At 42.9% G+C, this 20,581-nt stretch overlaps 1 pseudogene; it reads left to right on the forward strand.

Annotated features, from left to right (window-relative positions):
- Positions 1–17,481: 17,481 nt before the first annotated feature.
- On the forward strand, positions 17,482–20,279 carry LOC137773968 (myc-associated zinc finger protein-like; annotated as a pseudogene).
- Positions 20,280–20,581: the final 302 nt, after the last annotated feature.

Here is a 20,581-nt window from a genome sequence, read left to right on the forward strand (position 1 = left end):
CTGATCTTTAAGAAAAAAAGAGAAATTTGCAGTACTTCCAAAAATGAAAGTGAAAGCGCCACAAATGTACATGAGCTCCAAATCAATTTTAAATTAACACGTGAAGAGAATTTTGACCACTTTTGGTTTGGAGTGGAATGTAGAATTAAACATGCACCCAGATTTCATACCATGGATATACCAAAAGTTATTTTGAAATCCCTCTTGGCAAAAATTATATTCCACTATGATTCAGAGTTGCATCATAACAAGAGTTTGTTTAAAGATTGGGGTTTGAGAAATGTAACATTTGTATTTTCCTTGAAAAAATATGAGAGATCAAATGCTTTGCTGCTAGAGCTTTTTATAAATTAGTCAGATTGAGTGCAGTTGGTTCAATCTTTAAGTAGCTAGCTCTTAAAGATAGTCTGCTAAGTGGTGGGAAGAGAAAAGCAGAGAGAGTGTTTTTAAAAGCATCTATGTGCAAGTAAGCAGGGCAGTGCACTGGTACTAGGTTATAATGTTCTACAGAATAGTAATACACATTGAGAAGTGCTAGACTTATGAAAACTAGACTTATCATGGTGATCATTTTTAAATGTATAGAAATATCGAATCACTGTGTTGTGTCCTGGGAACTAACATAGTGTTGTAGGTCAATTATACTTTAAAAACAAACAAAAAAAACCTCATAGAAAAAGAGATCAGATTTGTGGTTACCAGAGGCAGCGGGTGGAGAGAAGGGGATTTGGATGAAGGTGATCAAAAGGTACAAACTTCTGGTTGTAAGATAAATAAGTACTGAGTATGTAGTGTACAACAGGATCAACATAACTAACACTACTGTACATTATATATGAAAGTTGAGTAAATCAACTAAGAGTTCTCATCTTATCTTTAATTTTGTTTCTATATGAGATGATGGATGCTCACTAAAAGAAAAAGAAAGAATAAATTTCAATGTCTTCTGGAAAGTAAAAAAAAAGAAGTGTTAGACTTGACCTGGGGGTCGGGGGGTGGTGGGTAGCTCGGAAGGCTTATCCAAGGAGGGGATGATTGAGTTATGTTTGAACCTAAAGGATGACTCTCAGTGGCAAAGGAGAGCAGGTGCAGAGACAAAAGCATGGAGGTGGGGAGAGCAGACTGGGTTCTTGAAACTAAATATAAAATTCGGCTTCTAAGAGAGATATGGTAGAGGAGGAAGCCGTAGGACGGAAATGCTGAGCTGGGCCCACACCCCCTTTATCCACACAGACTAATGCCTTGAGGGAGCGAATGAGTCATAGAAGCTGAAGAAGCAACTGCCGTTCTTCCAAAATACCCAGAGAGAGGCAACGACAGACCATGGGCAGGCAAGTGAGAGGGGCATGAGCTCTCTGGGAAAGTGGAGATAAACCCTCAACAAGTAGGATGGACATTGAAAGGAGGGGAGAAAGTTCACCGTCAGGTGCCACCCGGCCTGGGTACTTGGAGGGATGGCCTTAAAAAGTATGTTAATAAAAAAGAGGTTTTTGAGGTGTCAATGCCAAATTGTTCTCTCTTAAAACCTAACAGTATCACTCTTTCCTCTCAAAATGTTTGCCTTTTCATAGCATCGAACAAACAACTGAGATCCTGTTGTGTCTCTCACCTGCTGAAGTTGCCAATCTCAAGGAAGGAATCAATTTTGTTCGAAATAAGAGCACTGGCAAAGATTACATCTTATATAAAAGTAAGAGCCACCTGCGAGCATGCAAGAATATGTGCAAGCACCAAGGAGGCCTGTTCATAAAAGATATCGAGGATTTAGACGGAAGGTAACATGAGTCCTTTGCTTTCTCCCTGGTGACCCTTCTTACAATTAGATTTGGCAGGAGGTGTGCTCATTGAGAAATCAAATGAACCAACTGACAAATTATTTCTTTTAGCAAATTCATAACTTTTACTTGTCCTCACTGAGGCAAATCTCTGATCTCAAAATGTTATGACCTTTACTTAATTTCCCACTCTCTCTTAAGAACTCTAATTGAAAATTGATTCCTAGCTTGATAAACAGTGAAATTTCTAAGGTACATGTGTCTGTGTGTGTGAATGAGTGGTTGGGTGTATGTAACAGCTTTTATTTTTCAGGACTCAAGCCTCCTTTGGGTTTCCTTTCCCGCTCCCCCAGAAGTATGAGTGGGGCAGGCCCTTATCCAAACACTGCTAGAGAGCAGATAGACTTGCCCTGACTGCCTCATGGTGATTAAAAACCCAAAATGGCAGAGCCCCAACTGTACCTGCCCTGAACAGCAGCTCTTCTAATCATTTCTTGGAAGAACTAGTGCTGGTACCCCTCTCTCCCCCTTGATGAAGCCTACATATAGATCACCTTCCTCCCCAGTTCAGGGGCAATACCAAGACAGGATGGTTGTGGGTTTTGTCTGTTTGTTTGTTTTCAGTGACTGCCAAAGAGATAGCAGCACTGCCTGGCAGAGACAGGGGCAGTTCTGGGTGAGGGATGAGATAGCAGCACCGCCTGGCAGAGACAGGGGCAGTTCTGGGTGAGGGATGAGATAGCAGCACCGCCTGGCAGAGACAGGGGCAGTTCTGGGTGAGGGATGAGATAGCAGCACCGCCTGGCAGAGACAGGGGCAGTTCTGGGTGAGGGGTGCTTTGTCAGCCTGATGCTCAACACTGGCAACAAATGAGTAGTTGACCGCACCTTTCCAAGCTTTGCTTCAGCCTAACTTGACCTGGGTGCTTTTTAGCCATTCCCATGTCAGGCTTGACCTCCACCGTGTTGTTGATCTGATTTCTCGGGTCATCTGTGGGCAGTTTAGTGCAGGTGGACTCAGAGGGAGCTGCGTAGTTTTCTAAGAGCTCCCTGCTATAATCGTATAGAAGACCATCACCCAAGTCTAGAATGTTCTTACACCTGCACACAGATTTGCTTCACTGCATACTTAGTTTCAGGGCCTAGACGCACACTATTAGATTTCTAAATGTTCATAAACACTGCTGCACCTGTAGCTTGCTTGGCTCCTCCGATGGGGTTGCTAGATTAGGCAAATAGAAGGCACCCAGTTAAATTTGCATTTCAGATAAACAACGAATACAGTTTTAGCATAGATAGGTTCCAAGTATTGCATGGGACACAGTTTTAGCGACAGCTCTACTCTAGGAGAGCCTCGTGGTTATTTGCTGACAGCCCTGTTTGGAGTCCCTTCCATCTTCTCAGTGGATTCAAGTTAGGGAAACCTCAGACATGGCTTGTTCTGTCACTGGTAAGTTTCTGCAGGCACTCTTGGACCTTGAGGCTTTCTGACTGTTGCGGTTTGGGGACTCCACGTTTCCTCTCTCCCTTTCTCTCCTTAGTGCGCTTTTCACATGGTGCTCCCTGAGCCAGCCGTTTAAGGAAGTGTTGCAGCTTTGTGATTAGGAGCATGATCTCTTCTCACAACCTGCCCTGTTCAGAAGCCTGCCCCCACCATTTACCAGCTCCGTGACCTTGGACAAGTTTCTTAGCCTTTCTGGACCTCAATCCTCTCCTCTATACAGTGAAATTGAGAGTATTACCTACTCTGTCTGACTGCTGAGAGGATTAAGTGATTTCAAATACATAAAGCACTTAAAGCAATGTCTGGCCATATGATAAGTGCTCAATAAATGTCAATTACATTTGCTGTTATTACTCTGTCATGAGCTTCTAGTGTAGCTTAGGAACAGAGGTTATTTACAGGAATTCAGATTGTTCTTGAACCTGGCTGGCTCATCTTAACAGAGTGATTGCTTTGCCACATGCTGGCCTTTCTCTCCTTCACCCAAAGCCTTGGGGGTGATTGATCCTAGTTTCACCCTATTCTGTTGGCAGGCTAACCTAGAGCTGGCATTGTCTTAGCGCTCCGGCACATGAGGAACCAGATTTATCTCCTGCACATTCTCCCAGCTTTATTCCCAGATGCAGCTCACCAAGCATTGATGTGCTGAAACTCCATCCTCAGAGTAACTCACACCCTATACTCCCCCATCCATCGCTCCAAATTTGACTGCTTCTCTGTGTAGCAATTCACCCGAGGAATCTCTCACCTAGGAGACAGTCAAGAGTAATGACCTACCTCTTCTACCCTCCCTACATTTTTCTTCTTCACACATTTTTCCTAGCCATTTTTCTTCTTCACACATAACCAACGTCAGCAACTCTCATAAGCTGTGGTTCTCATTTTCTAAATCTAACAACTTTTCCCAACCTCTTTGCACATGAAGCTGTCGCCTCCCTCCTGTCTACTTGCTGCCTATGAACAGTTAAGATCCTGCCACGTTTCCCCTTTAATGACCCAGCATGCTCAATAGCTGCGTTTGGAATGTTCTCAAGTTTTGAAATGTTGTTGGCTACTCATTGATGAGAAAGTAGATGTTTCAGAATAATCCTCTATAAATTGAAGTGTGGAATATGTTTTTTGCCTTATTACTAGAAAAGAGCATGAAAAATTCTTGATATAATGAAGCTTGGAAAAATCAGTGTAATTTACTGATATATAAGTTAAAATAGACATTGTTAGATTTAAAAATCTGATGTTTCCGGTTTGAGACATATTTGTTTGTAAAAAAAATTCTTTAACTGTGAAAAAAAAAAACGTCACAAGAAACACTACCAAAATAGGGAGGAAATGGAACTTTTATGCCTCATCTTCCACCACCACAACCCCCTTCACGGTCTGGTAAGAAATGGAAAAAAATTTACCAAGCCTCCTATTTTGCTGCAATCTGATTCTCATTCTGAAATAGGGTTGCCAGAGTTAGCAAATAAAAATGCAGAACACTCAGTTAAATTGCAGATAAATGACGAATTTCCAGTATATGTCATATAGTGTGTGAGTTGTGTTTTTAAATTATTTCTTATTTATCTGAAATTCATATTTAACTGGGCATCCTGTATTTTATCTGGCAACCACGCTCTGAAATCTTAAACTATAAGGAGGTCTTTTCTCTTCCTGAAAACTTGAGTTGAACTTAGGTTTAGCACACTATACTAGGGGCTAAGGGTTGTAAAGTGATTATAACTCATAGATATGTCTTTATGACTGCATTCTTTCCTCATATTGGCCCCAGTTGAATCTTAACCAACTTAGCTTTTGTATGAGAGCCATCCCTAAAGATGACTTTATTCTGATGGCTCTATTGATCTCTAACACATATTATTTTGTGACATAGCATTTATCTTCACTTTTAAAATTACCTACTGATGATTAATCTATATTTCCTTGGATATTTGAGTATGAGCTATTAGTAGTTTTTCTTTCATGCATTTTATGTTCAACCAACTACAGTTGTTTATAATGCATTTAAGCCTAATAAGATTAATTTTTACTTTCACCATTTCATAAACCTAAGTATAATTTTTCATCCAGGTCTGTAAGATGCACAAAACACAACTGGAAGTTGGATGTGAGCACCATGAAGTATATCAATCCTCCAGGCAGCTTCTGTCAAGATGAACTGGGTAAATATCATCTATATCGATCAATGTTTTCTGCTATTATTATTATTGGGGTCCTTCTTGTCAACTTGTTTCCAATCTCACTTGAAGCTTTGAGTATATTCTGATTTTAAACTATGGACATTAGGTCTTTTAAAAATAATTAACACTGAAAATTCTAAACAGGATTTCTCCAAAAGATCCCTTCATTCATTCATTTGTTCAGTAAGTATTTGATGAGAACTTACCAGGTGTAAACATTGTATTGGGTATTAAGAGATACAAAGATGGGTAAGATAGAGTCAGTGTAAATGAGATGATATTAACATGAGGTGGTGGCAAAGACAAGCCTGTGAACAACTAAGATCAGGGATACTCTAGGTTTCTTTGGTACAGTGTACTATAGAATAGTGGCTCTGAATATTCTATCAGTGAAGACACACAAGATAGATATTCAAGTGCGTGATCTTTTCAACAGTTATAATGAAACTTCACAGTTTCAGTTGGGAAATAAAGTCCTTCAAATTCCATGGCTCTTTCTGGCATAGGTAAGATGCTACAGTTTACATGTGATTCCCGGTATGCTGGCTCCACTTCTACTTTTTCCTTCCTCCTACTCAAGAAAGCAGGTAGAAATATGAGTAAGGAGGGCTTCGTAATTGGAATAAATTTGTCTTTCACCTAAGTGATTAAAAGCGTGTTTTATCAGTAGAAAAAGTTACTTGGGAAGATTCTTAAAACTGCTCATGCACACTGTTTCAGAATGTCTGTTATAAGAATAAAAATATAGATTTGATCTAATTGGGGGAATCATAGAAAGCTTCATGCCAGAGATGGCATTTGCGTTGGGTTTTGAAAGATGGGCAGAATTTCATCAGGCAGAGAAGAGAAAGGAGGACATTTCTGGTAGAGGGGACAGCTTGGGCTGTTTTAGTTTATTTGGGGCCAAATGTGTAGTTTAGTTGGCTGGAGTACAGGGTATGTGCATCAAAGTAGTAGAACATAAGATTTCAAAGGTACATTGTAGGGAGGGCCTTGAATGTAGTTGAAGAATCATGACCTAGTCCAGAATGTTATTAAGTGTGTGTTAGGTGTAGTATTAGGCACTTTGTTTGAATTATTTCACGTTATCTTCACATTGACAATGCAGTAATGGGACTCAGTAATGGAGAGTCATTTTACCACCAAATTGTTCAACCCATCTGCCTCTGTGCCTGCACATCCTTCCTTGACTCCTGTGACAGTTGACAGTGGCTGCACTGACCCTGCTCCTATGGCTCGCCCTGCTCTCGCACCCTGGATCCCACCTCGCACCTACTTGAGGACTTCCCTCCTGCAACTGTCCTTCTCTCTCCTGTATCATAAATTTTGTCTTTGCCTATTAACCCACATGTACACACACACACACACACGCACGCGCCCTAGTGTTCAGATAAGCCCTCTTATGTTTCCATTTCTCCAACTGTCTAAACAGCTAAACCCCTTGAAACAGGCATCTCACACTCATTGTCTCTGCTCCTTCCCCTCCCATCATCTCTCAGTGGAGCTTCCATCCCTACCACTCCGCTAACACTGCTCATGTCAAGGTCACCAGTTTGCTAAATTCAGTGGTCGCTTTGCCATGGCCATTGTACTCAAACTCTCGGCATGCAGCACAGCGGCCCACTCTCTCCTTAATATGCAGCTGACCCTTGAACAATGCGGTTTGAACTGCACGGATATTTTCCAATAGTAAATGCTGTAGGACTACACCAGCCAAGGTTGGTTGAATCTGTGGATGCAGAGGAACCGTGGTTAAGAAGGGCCAACTATTGAGTTCTACATGAATTGACTTCTTTTATATATATATATATTGTATTTATTTATTTGGTTGTGCTGGTTCTTAGTTGTGGCATGTGTGCTCCTTTGTTGCGGCATGTGAGCTCTTAGCTGCAGCATGCATGTGGGATCTAGTTCCCTGACTAGGGATCGAACCCCGGCCCCCTGCATTGGGAGCACGGAATCTTAACCACTGCGCCACCAGGGAAGTCCCATGAATTGATTTCTAATAAGCATTACAAGCTGCAGCCAAAACAGAACTCCTAATGGCCAAGCCCAGCTTATCCCCAGACCTGTCCCTCCTCCAGCCTTCTCCATCTTGGTAAATGACGCTGCTTCCACTCAACTGAACAAAACCTGGTGGTCACTCTTGAGTCTTCTTTTTCCTTAAACCCCCATATCCAAACCATTAATAAATCCTGTGCCAAAACACCTTCAGAATCCATCCACTTCTCTCCGTCTGCACTGTCTCCAACCAAGTGCAAGTCACAGTCACCTTTTTTCTGCACAACGGGCCTCCCTGCTTCCATGCTTGCTTCCTGCAGTCCATCCTGCTTACAGCACACAGCTTGATATTTTATTTTATTTTTGTTAATTTAATTTAATTTTATATTGGAGAATAGTTGATTTACAATGTTGTGTTAGTTTCAGGCTGGTTAGTACCAGACTGATATTTTAAAAATTCAAATAAATTCGTGTCATTCCCCTGCTTAAAACTCTCCAGTGAGCTTCCTATCACACTGAAGAAGGTGCATCCCTTTGACCCGGCAATTCCACATCCGAGACCATATGCCTAAGATCTTAATAATCACTGATATGTCAAAAGATATGGCTATGAGAATGTTCATTCACAGCAATACTATCTACAAAAGAGAAAAATTGAAAACAATTTAAACACTAGAAATAATTCCACTGTGTCTTAAAAGTGATACTATTGAAGAAACTAAAATAATAAGAGTGATTTTTGATAAATAAAGCAGATTATAAATATTACATATAGTATGGCCCTATTCTGAAAAAACATGTACGCATAAGCACCTATGGATGGGGGCAGGCTGACCACTGGTTACCTGTGAGGGGAGCTGAATAGTGGGCTTCCTGGGCTGGACCTCCAGTCTGGGAACTTTGATTACACTACCTCTACATCTTTTTCAGGCTATAATTATTGTATATGGAATAGGCTATCAGGGCCAGTGCTGTCCAGGTGTCTCGGTGAGACCAACTCCTAATCACTTTTTAAAGAAGGGTCTGACCTGCAAAGGCATTCTCCCAGTTCCCAGAGCAGAGATGTCACTTACTGAGGTGCATGTCCTTTTCCGGTCACCCCCCAAAAGAGATAGAATGCTATTCTGGGGAAAGTTGCTAATTGCTTTGACTACAAGTTCATCCTCCCCCTGCCCCTCAAAGGGATGCCTCGGTTACTAGGTTCTTTTGCCAGTAAGCCTCATTCCATGTCTGTTGACCTAGCCTAGGAAACCTGCAGACTGCATTGTTAGCAGGAACTGTACAAATACTGTTAAATTTATTTGGCAGAAAACAGGTGAGAAGCAAAGGTTTGAACATATCAAACTGTTTGTGTAAGTGAAAGGACAATAGACTATCAACTTTATGAGTATGTAACCCAGAAATCTGCTTAGGGACCTTTATAAAACCTCTAAGTCTTTTGGACAAGACCTATAGGAGACATTATAGCAAAGTGGTTAAGAGTGAATGGCGCAGGACAGCCTGGGTTCAGATCCTGATGCTCAAACACACAATTAAATGACTTGGGGCAAGTTAGTCAATCTCTTTGTTCTTTAGTTTCCTCACTAGGATATAATACTGGTAGTAACTATCTTATTGCGTTGTTGAAAGAATTTTCAAAGTGAGCAGCTGTTAAATTCTCAGAACTTGGTACACAGAGCATAATGTTTTATTTGTATATGTATGTCTCAAATAATCTGCACATCACCCCTGTAACTGGGACCTTAGGAGCAGGAGGAAGGGATTTCCCACCCAGCAGAAAATTGGATCAATTGGAAAATAGATCGAGGCTGGGAACTGATGCAGAGGGCTGATGTTTGCTGCTGTGGCAGGTGAAGGGCAGGGCTAGAGGTGGCAGCAGGGTCAGTGGAGGGCTGGAGATAACAAGACCCACTGAAGTTTTTAGCCTTTGCGCCAGTGAGGAAATGCTGTGAGAGTGGAAAATTTTGTTAACAGAGCCCACTTTTCAGTCCAGTGCTACTTACACTGTAGTGATTTCCTACCACATCCCAAGAAAGAGAAGGATGGCTTGATCTCGTACGAACTGAGATTATTTGATTTTATTATTATTATAAATAACAATATATGGTCATCATTAAAAAGGTAAAAGTCAGGAAAGTAGAAGGAAGAAGACGCTCACTTGCACTCCCATCACCTCAAGACAACACCTGTTTTGGTATCTTCCAGTCGTCACCGAGGTCCCCTTCCTTCCTCTCCCCAGCCTTCTCCTCCTCCTTCTCTTAACTGAGATATAATTCATGTACCATAAAATTCACCTTTTTAGAGTGTGCAACTCAATGGTTTTTAGTATTTTCACATGTTGTGCCATTACCACCACTATCTAATTCCAGAACATTCTCATCATCCCCAAAAGAAACCTTGTAACTATTAGCAGTCAGTCCCATTCCCCTCTTCCCTCAGCCCCTGGCCAACCACTAATCTACTTTCTGTCGCTATGGCTTTTCCTGTATTGAACCAGGCTGGCATAAACCCCACTTGGTCATGGTCATAATTATTCTTTATATTGCCAAATTGTATTTGCTAATATTTGGTTAAGGATTTTTATGTCTATATTCATAAGGAATATTGGTCTGTAGTTTTTTGTGTGTGATGTCTTTGTCTGATTTTGGGATCAGGGTAGTAATACTGCCCTCATAAAGTGAGTTAGGAAGTGTTCCCTCCTCTTCTGTTTATTGGAAGAATTTGTGAAGTTTGGTATTGATTCTTCTTTAGACATTTGGTCAAATTCACCAGTGAAGCCATCTGGGCTTGGGCTAATGTTTGTGAAGTTTTTTGTTTACTAATTAAATCTCTTTATTTGTTACGGGTCTTCTCAGATATTCTATTTCTTCTTGAGTCAATTTTGTTAGTTTGTTTCTTCCTAGGAGTTTCTGCATTTCATCTGGGTTATCAATTTGTTGATATATAATATTTATTATATTTCCTATGTTCTTTTTTATTTCTGTAAGATTGATATTAATGTCCCCCTTTTCATTCCTGATTTTAGTAATTTGAAACTTTTCTCTTTTTTCTTGGTTAGTCTAGCTAAAGGATTGGAAATTTTGTTAATCTTTTCAAAGAACAAACTTTTGTTTTCATTGATTTTCTCTCGTTTTTCTAGTCTCAATTCCGTTTATTTTAGCTCTAATTTTTTAATATTTCCTTCCTTTTGTTTGCTTTGGGTTTAGTTTGCTCTTCTTTTTCTAATTTCATAAGGTGGAAGGTTCGGTTTTTTACTTGAGATCTTTTTTATTATAGGTGTGTTCCTTTTATGCACTGCACTGTTTTAGCTGCATTCCATAAGTTTCAGAATATTATGTTTTCATTTTTCCTTGTCACAAAGTATTTTCTCATTTTTCTTGTGATCTTCCTCCTTAAACCATTTGTATTTAGAAGTATGTTGTCTGATTTCTACATATTTGTGAATTTTCCAACTTTCTTCTCTTATTGTTATCTAATTTCATTTCATCGTGGTCAGAGAACATACTTTATATGACTTGATCCTTTTTACTTTATTTTATGGCCTAACGTATGGTTTGTACTGGTTTGTGGAGAATATTCTGCATGTACTTGAGAAGAATGTGTATTTTATTGTTGGGTGGAGTGTTCTGTCTATGTCTGTTGGGTCTGGTTGGTTTATAGTATTGTTTGAGTCTTCTATTTCCTTGTTGACCTTCTATCTAGTTGTTCCAACTTCCAGTCATCTTTTTAAGCATACTTTTACAAATAATTATAATTATTCTATATATTATTTTTGCATCCTTTTTTTGTCTTGTTAATTTATTATATTAGTCATATTATGTCAGATTCTATATATACATAATTTTAAAGTATGCTTACATTAAATATTAACTTAAATAATTTATTTAGCCATTTCTCTGTTGTTGGAATTTAGGCTGTTCACAGATTTTTTTTTTTTTTTTTTTTGCCATCAAAACCAAAACTGTGATCTTTCTGCTTAAGAACTTCTCTGTTTTTGGAGTTTTTTCTGTAAGATAGGTGAATTACTGGTAACAGGGTATGACTAATTAATGCTTTTACCCATATTTAACACCTCATACATCGTAACATAAAGATGGGCTTCACATGGACTAATAGCCTAAATGAAAAAGGTCAGACTGTAAAAGTAACAGAAGAAATGTAGAATATCTTTGTGACCTAGAAATTGGTAGCACTTCCTGACTCTTCAAACAATACTTCAGAAGTACAGCTCAAAGGATAACCCCCCCACCAACACACACACACACACACACACACACACACACACACACACACACATACACACACACACAAAACCCTGGTGAATGTGATTTCATCAGCACTAAAGATTTCTGCTAATTGGAGGACACCATGGACAAAGTTAAAAGACGTATGACAGTTTGGGTGACTATTTTGCAATATTGGCAACCAACAAGGGAATATTATCTAGCATATAGGAGGAAGTAATGCAAATTGACAAGAAAAAGATAGGAAACCCAATATAAAAATGCAGAAAGGATATGAACTAGCATTTTACAGAAGAATCCGCAAAGGTCAATAAGCCCATGAAGATATGCTCAAACTCGTTAATTATCAGAAAACTGCAAAGTAAAGCAATGAGGTGTTACTCTATGTCTTTTTGACTGATAGAAAGAAACGAAGGTGCCGCAGAATGTTGTCAGAGATATAAGGGTATAGAAATAGTCATGCCTGTGGTGGGAATGTGGCTGGTACAGCCACGCTAGAGAGGAACCCGACAGTGACTAGTCAGGGGAGGTTTATGAATACGCCATGACCCATCACTCCCATTCCTCTTTGTATACCAAAGAAACCTTGTTGTGGCAGAGTCTATGGGTCCACCACTGGGAGAGTGAATCAGTAAAATGCGGTGAACCAGGGAATACTAAACTGCAGTTAGAGGAAATGGACTAGATGTACATGTGGTAACATGAATGAATCTTAAAAACAGGGTATTGAGTGAAAAAGAGTAAGAAACAGACTGGAGACCCAATACCGTTTATATAAACTAAAGATGCACATATACAATATAATACATATTTTGCATGACCCTTCAAATTGTAGCCTGTAGGGGAGGAGGAGGAAATAAGAGTGGGAAACAGAGATAAAGGGAATAAGTAAGTTAAGTAAGTAAGTAGCTTTGCCTGGACCGAATATCATGTGTCATGAACTGAAAAATATGATTAGCACAGTCGTCTTTACTTGAGGTACTAAATGAATGAATGAGTCCATTATTCATTCATTCATTCTTTAATATGTATCGCATTACAATCCATTTTTTAGAATGAACCAGTTTTTGTTCCCTCTAACTAGTTAATAAGCCTGCCTTTTCTCTTCATGCCTTACCAGCTCAGGGCATTCTTACTTTTTCAGACTTTCCTCGTTTGAGTCAAAAAGAGCATTGTTGTTTTAAATTACACTTGTTTCTCAAATATGTTGCTAATATTTTCCAAACATGTTTGCCAATTTTCTTTGGTGGTAGAACTTTTTCATTTTACATTTGTATCTATTCAGATTTTCCACTGGAATTGTTTCCATTGCTATTAAACTTAGAAGTCCTCCCTTTGATATTCTATTTTTTCATACTTTTTAACCACTTGGTTGCTTTTCTTTGTGTCTTTAATCAACTGGAATACTTAGCTAAACAGTTGCACAGCACCGTTGTTAGATAGCCCTTCCTTTTCCACCAATCTATGATCCCACTCTTAGAATATTAAACTGTTATTTAATTAGGATCCTCTCCTTGACCCTCCTTATGCCAATAATCAATGATTTAATTATTACAGTTTTCTAAAATGTTTTTGCTCTAATTCTTCTTCATTATTCTTCCTTATAAAAAGATTTTAATGAATTCCATTTGTTTGTTCTTCTGGATAAATATTAAGTTATAACCCAAATAACCTAGATTGCATCAGTTTGTGCAGTCAAAATAAGGATAACACATTCTCCTGCTTTATAGAGGCAGGGAGTTGGCAGATGTTATGCTTTTCTTCCATGCATAAATGCATTATCTTTGTGCGAGGGGCATAAAAACTTTTATGGTGTTTGCTTTGAAATAATAGTTAAGAGTTACAGACTCTTATTTTTTTCTGCTTTTCTTGAGAGAGAACAATTCTAAAGAAGGAAAATCCTTAAGAGTGGATATCAGTGCAGTTTTCTGAGAGTCTTCCATAATGCCTTGTATTTTCGAAATGGTATTTGCTAGTATATAATTTTGTTTGTCCAATACTGAACTTTCTTTTTAACTCTTCATTCTTGGAAGGTAAAATAATTGCCATAATAATTATATTATTTTTCAAATCCCTTCTCTGTGCCAGGCATAGTGCTAGACACTATAGGATTTATTATATAATTTAATCCCTACAACAACTCTGCAAAGTATGTATCATGATCCTATTTTACAGATCAGGAAACTGCAGCCCAGGAAGCTGATAATAGGCAGCCCAGTCATAATCCCAACCCAGATGTTTCCAAATCCAGCATTCTTTCTATTTCATGACACTGTTCTCTGGCAATCATATAGCCTGGAAATAATAATAATATGTATCTTTATTATATCACTTGCATTTTCAAGGACATAGTTTAATAAGAATAGTGCTATTAAGCATCCTTTGTGTGTTCCTGATTTTATTAAGAAAGCCAATTGTGTTTTACTATTAAATAAGTTGATAACTATTACTAGGAAAAATATTAATTAATATGCTTCTATTACACTCTTAAGCAATATTTAAAAGGTGTAAAAATAACAGAGTGAACAACCATGTGCCCAGTGCTCAGCTTAAGACATAAAACATTAACAGCAGAAGATCTTTAAATACCTTTCCTTGATCATATTACATACCCCCTCATCCCCCAGAGGTAATCACTCTTCTGAATTTGGGGTTTCAGGATAGCGATTCTTAATTACTGTGTTAGTTACATTCACAAAAGGAAAAAAGATGGCACCCTCAAATTGGGATGATTTGTAGAGCGTGTTTTCATCAAAGGATATTTTATAAGGTGTGGATGTGGGAGAATCACAGGGAAGGTGGAGTAACCTGGAGTTGATAACAACCAAATTATCTGTCTTTAGGCCCAAAGGGATGAGGGGGGAGCAGTTTCCAGAATCTGGAAGAAGAGAGAGTCATAAAGAATTGGCTTCTATGAGATGAGCAGTGACCTCTGTCCATGCCCAGAGCATAACTAGTTCAAGGTGACCTTACAGGGAAAGAGGCAGAGGTATTAGCGACCCAACCTCACTGAGTTCTCTTACCATCTCACCCTGGAGCTTCCCAATAGCCAAACTCACCTAAAAGGAGGAGAGTGTGGGAACCCTTTGATGTGGTCCAGCTAAGTCAACCTCCTGAAGGAGACAGTAGGTGGACAAGGGTGGAGACAGGTAGAGAAGAGGGGGTTTGTAGGGACCAACTGAAGCTATCTGGTGCGATCATGTTTCTAGCTTTTAAAATGCTCTTTTAAAAATGAAAAAGTAATATACTTTATTTGGGGCTTTTGTTGAGATAATCTTATATCTAAATTTCCCAACTTGAGGTGCCCAGTGTGGGCCGGAGCAGTGCCTGGGTTGGGAAAGGGGGCTGTGCACCCCAAGAGAGTCTTAGGAGACATGGAATGATGACCATTAATTAATCAATTAACTCAATTAACAGATTAATTAATTAATCAATTAACAGATATTTATCAAATGCCAATTGTGAGTCAGGCAACGTTCTTGGCACACTACTGACAGAGCATCAAACAAACCACGATGCCAGCTCTCACAGAGCTCATAGTCTTATAGGGGAGACAGACCATAAGCAAACAATATACAATACGTCCAGTGACAATAGGGCTGGGAAGAAAAAAATGAGGGTAGAGGGCCGGAGAGTGCTCTTTGAGATGGAGTGGTCACAAGGCCCTGTCTGATAATATGACAGCTGAGTCCCAGATGAAGCCAGGTAGTGGGCAGTGCTGATACTGAGGAGAGCTTTCCAAGGAGATCGTCTAAATGTGTTATCAGTGTTGTCAGGGGCAGAGAGGGAGAATATGTAGCCACGAGGGTGAAGCTAGGGCAGTGAGAGAGCAAAACAGACTTTAGGGGACGTAATTCTTTAAGTTTTCAACTCTTCTTTCTTACAGTCCCTCAAGTTGACCTTGAAAATTGAAATTTGACAGCATATATAAATTTTTGTTTTCAACTATTAGGGAATATTAAAAAATGCACCATTTTTCATTTTAGGGGTAATTTTTACCTCAGTTTCTTCCATTAGCAGTTGTCTTATAGTGAGTATAATTATTCATTTGGAAAGTGTAGGCAAAACATTTTTTTTATATGCTTTGAAGAAAGTAGGAAAATGCTTGGCTTTGAGGGCAGGGCAATGATGCCATTTCCACAGGGACTGCTTTGGTCTAGGACCTCACTTGCTTTCATTGAGCAGTTAGTAAAATTGCTGGCATTTATTAGGATGACTGTCCTTGGAGGTGGCTAGGGTTATAGATAAAAACAGTGAAGAATGGAGAAGTCAAGTAAGTTGTCCAAGGTCATCCAGCTATTAAGCTATTAAGTGGGAGAGTGAGGGCTCCAAACAGGCCATCTTTCTCCTGAGTGCATGTCCATCAGTGGTTTGCTGATGGCCTCCCAAAACAATGGGAGGGCTCTCAAATATGGTCCCACCTCCCTCCAATTGATCCTCTCCATGTGTCTCACAGTGGTCTTCCTAAAATGAAGTTCTGATTTTAATACTCCCTTGCTATAGCATTTAGGTATTGCTTTCAGCCATTGTAATAGAAAACACAAATAAGAGTGGCCCAATCATATCTGAGGTTTTCTTACATCACAAGAAGTTGGAAAGCAGGCAGTCTTGGGCATTACGGCTTTGGTTAATCAAGGAGCCAAGTTCCTTCTGTCTTCCCATTCTGTCATCTTTAGTATCTGACTTTTTTCCTCAGGGTCTCAAGATGGCTCCTGCTCCTCCAAGCATGGCAACCAAGTTTCACACAAGGGGCGGGGGGAAGATGAAGGGTGAACAGTCCAGATCCGTTGAGTTTGTCCCTCTTTGTCAGGAAAATAAATGTGTTCCTGGAAGTCCCACTACTACACTTCTGCTCACATCTCACTGGGCAGAACTATATAAACTGTACGTAGAGCTATGGCCACTCATAATTGCTAGGGGGTCTGGGAAATCATGATCTTTAGATAGGTGTATCACCACTCCTTAAAAAAAAAAAAAATTAGATGCTAATAGTAAAGAAGAAGGAGAAAATAGATTTTGTGCAAGCCACCAGCACGTCTGCTACAATTGCTTAAAATTCTTCATTGACCCCTCATTGCCACAAGATAAAATCCAAACTCCTCCTTAGCAGGGAATCTAGGGTCCTTCATGACCTTCTCTGACCTACCTGTCTATCCTGGCCTGGCTCAGACACCATTTTCCTCGGTCATAAATGAGTAGTCACTTTGTGCATATCAAGCTCTCTCGTGCCTCTATGCCTTTACACATGCTGTTGTCTCATCCTGTTTGCTTCACATCATCATATTTCTTTTGTTGGGCCCAGATACCTCATCTTTCAAGTCTAGCTGGAGCGTTACCTCCTACTTGAAATCGGCTTTGACTCTTAGAACCAAACTAGGTACTCCTTCCTGGACACTCCCCTAGCACCTTGAACTCATCTCTAGCAATCATTCATCTGATGGTAATGAAGCTGTTGGTGTGTGGCTGTGTCCCTGACACACTTGAGATCTCATGAGTTCCTTAAGTGTAATATGAAGAAAGAAATGAATGGGGCGCCCTCCCCGAGGCGCCGGCTGGGCGAGCTGCGGAGCTGGGGCGGAGGCTGTTCCCTCGCTCCCCCCACCCGCCCGGCCAGGCTCCAACCGCCGCCGCCTGCGCCCCCGGCCCCCGGCCCCCGGCCCCGCGGGGCCTCCCGCCCCGCGGGGCCTCCCGCCCCCATCCAGGGGGCGTCGCCACCGCCATCACCGCCGCGCTCCACGGCCCGTCAGGCGCCCTCCTTCCCTCCCTCCCTCCAGCCCGCCGGCTTGCGATGGCGGCAGAGCGGCCCGCCGGCCATGCATTCGGCGCAGCCCGCGCCCCCGGCCCCCGCTGAGCCCCGCCGTGGCGAAGGCCATGTTCCCCGTGTTCCCTTGTACGGTGCTGCGCCCCCCTTCCCCGTGCTGGGCCTGGACTGCCGGGGGTGGGGGGCGGCCTCTCGAACTCCTTCCTCCCACCTCAGGGTCACGCCCAGAACCCCCCGCAGGTCGGGGCTGAGCTCCAGCGCGGCTTCTCTGCCTCCCAGGGCTGCGCCCAGAGTCCATTCCAGGCCGCGCCGGCGCCCCCACCCACGCCCCAGGCCCCGGCGGCCGAGCGCCTCCAGGGTGACTTGCTCCCGGTTCTCGCCGCCGCCCAGGAGTCCGCCGCGGCCGCCGCCGTTGCTGCTGCGCCCCCGGCCCCGGCCGCCGCTTCCACTGTGGACACAGCAGTTCTGAAGCAGCCCCCGGCGCCCCCTCCGCCGCCCCTGCCGGTGTCGGCGCCCGCCGCCGAGGCCGCGCCCCCTGTCTCTGCCGCCACCATCGCTGCAGCTGCGGCCAGCGCCGTCGTTGCCCCAACCGCGACGGTCGCCGTGGCCCCAGTCGCATCTGCCTTGGAGAAGCAGCATAGAGCAAGGGGCCCTACCTCTGCGCCCTGTGCGCCAAGGAGTTCAAGAACGGCTACAGCCTCCGGAGGCACGACGCCATCCACGCGGGAGCCAAAGTCGGCTGGGTCCCCTCGGGTGCTATGAAGATGCCCACCATGGTGCCCCTGAGCCTCCTGAACGTGCCCCAGCTGAGCAGAGCCGGCGGCCGAGCGGCTGCAGTGGCCGCGGGTGCCGTGGGTGCCGTGGAAAGCGCATCCAGAAGAACCACGCCTGCGAGATGTGCGGCGAGGCCTTCCGCGACGTCTACCCTCGGAACCGACAGAAGGACCGCAGGAGCTACCACGTGTGCTCACACGACGGCGCAGTGCACAAGCCCTACAGCTGCTCCCACTGTGGCAAGAGCTTCCCCCGGCGGGATCACCTCAACAGTCACGTCAGACGAGTGCACTCAACAGACCGGCCCTTCGGATGTGAGCACTGCGAGGCAGCTTTTGCTACGAAGTTCAAGGATCGAGTGCGGGTCCGCACAGTACGACACGAAGATAAGGCGCCGGGTCATGTGTGTGGCAAGATGTTGAGCTCGGCTTATATTTCGGACCACATGAAGGTGCGTAGCCAGGGCCCTCACCACGTCCGTGAGCTCTGCAACAAAGGCTTCACCACAGCAGCATACGGGTTGACCTCATCCTGTGCAAGCTGTGCAGCGTGCACTGCGAGACCCTGCCCAGCTGGCCGGCCACATGCGGACCCATGGGGGGGGGGGCGACGCCCCTGTCCCGGAGACGCCTCCCCGGCCACAGCCCACCAGGTGAGGGGGACCCCCGCACCCACCAGGTACAGGTGAGGCCTGTCCAATGGTGGCGGCAGCCCCTTCCAGAGCTGTGGCTCCCTTTCGGGGGCCGAGGGGGTGCGTGTGAGCTCTCAGCCACTTCCCTCCCAGCCCTGGTGAGCTCCAAGTTGGTGCGGGGGAGAGGGGAGAATGGAGGAAAGTCCCTCCGTACCATCTCCTCTTCCCCTGTCTCTTCCCACCAACTCCTCACTACTTGCCCCACCAACCAAGGAGCCTCCAGAAGGAAAGGAGGAAGAAATGTTTTCTTAGGGGAATTTGCTAGGTTTTAACGATTTGTTTCTCCTGCTCCTCACTTCTCCCTATCAGACCTGACCCCATATGCACACCTGGCCCCTCAGTCGTGTTGAAACCCCCTGGACGGTGGGCAGGGGTGGCAGAGGACAGGAGCGGCCCCTGCCCTCACCCCCTCTCCTCTCTGTAACCCCCTGCCCTACCCTTCCAGGGATTTGTGAGCCTTCTCCCTTGATGGTCCTTCTTGCTGTCCTCGTTCCAGTGCCCACCCTACTGTCTACTGCCCCTCCCTGGGGAGTTGGTGCTTTTTGTTTTTTCCAGGAGGAGGGAGGAGAGGAAGGAGGGAAATCAAAGATTCTGTCCCAGAGAGGGGGAAAGGTGAGATTTGAGAAGGGGCAGAAGCAGGGAAAGCACAGTTTGTACCTTCATAAGGTGGGGTTGTTTGGGGTCAGGCCCTAAACATCATCCTGCTTGAGAATCTGTCAGGGGAAAACAAGTCAAGGGGAGCAAAAGAAGGAGCCACTAGGGCCAGAGGTAGGGCAAGAGATGGAATCTTAGGGGGCCAGGGTAAATGGGGGGATCCAGGGACTAGAGGTGCTCCCTGGGGGTGGGGGGAATGCAGCCACAGTGTCTCCCCCTTCCCTCTTCCACCCCAGCTCCAGCCCTGGCCTTTTCTTTTCATCCCTCCCCCCACGACAGAAGCTGTGGCCCTGGCCATGTCATTGTGTTCCTGTGTCCCCTGCATGTTCCCCACCCTTCACCCCCTCCTTTTGTGCAGACCCCATTACAATAAATTTTAAATTAAAAAAAAAAAAAGAAATGAATGGGTGATGGTCTTCAGCCTTCATCTCAGTAGATATTGCTTGACCCAAATGAGCATTGCCTTTTGTTTTTATTTCCCTTTGATTTTTGTACTCTGTGTACCTGAGCCATGCATTTCCATTTCAGTGATGCTTTTTAAAAGTCATTTTGTTATTGTTGTTAATCCAGATTTGTTCCCCTTTGGTTCTAGTTGTGGAAAAGAATGAAGAAAATGGACTTTTGTTTCTAGAACTGAATCCTCCTAACCCCTGGGATTCAGAGCCCAGATCTCCTGAAGATTTGGCTTTTGGGGAAGTGCAGGTAAGGAAACATTAAATTGTAATAATCTTAAAAACAAAAATAGAACTAAGATTTCCTCTTATATATATATTTACATCCTGTATTACCTTGAATATTCTTGGAGGTGGCTGGTTAGGACATATAATATAGTTATTCTGAACTCTTGAGCAAATTTTTTAGGAACCCCCAGAACTTGGCAGGGATTACAAGGAAATACATCCAGAAAAAAACAAAATAAAACAAAAAAACTTTTAGTGGAGGTCCCAAAGGAGAGTCATGCAAAACTATTGGTGGAAGTTCAGAAATTGCCCTTGATA

The sequence above is a fragment of the Eschrichtius robustus genome, chromosome 12 (assembly GCF_028021215.1).
Source record: "Eschrichtius robustus isolate mEscRob2 chromosome 12, mEscRob2.pri, whole genome shotgun sequence".
NCBI lineage: Eukaryota > Metazoa > Chordata > Mammalia > Artiodactyla > Eschrichtiidae > Eschrichtius > Eschrichtius robustus.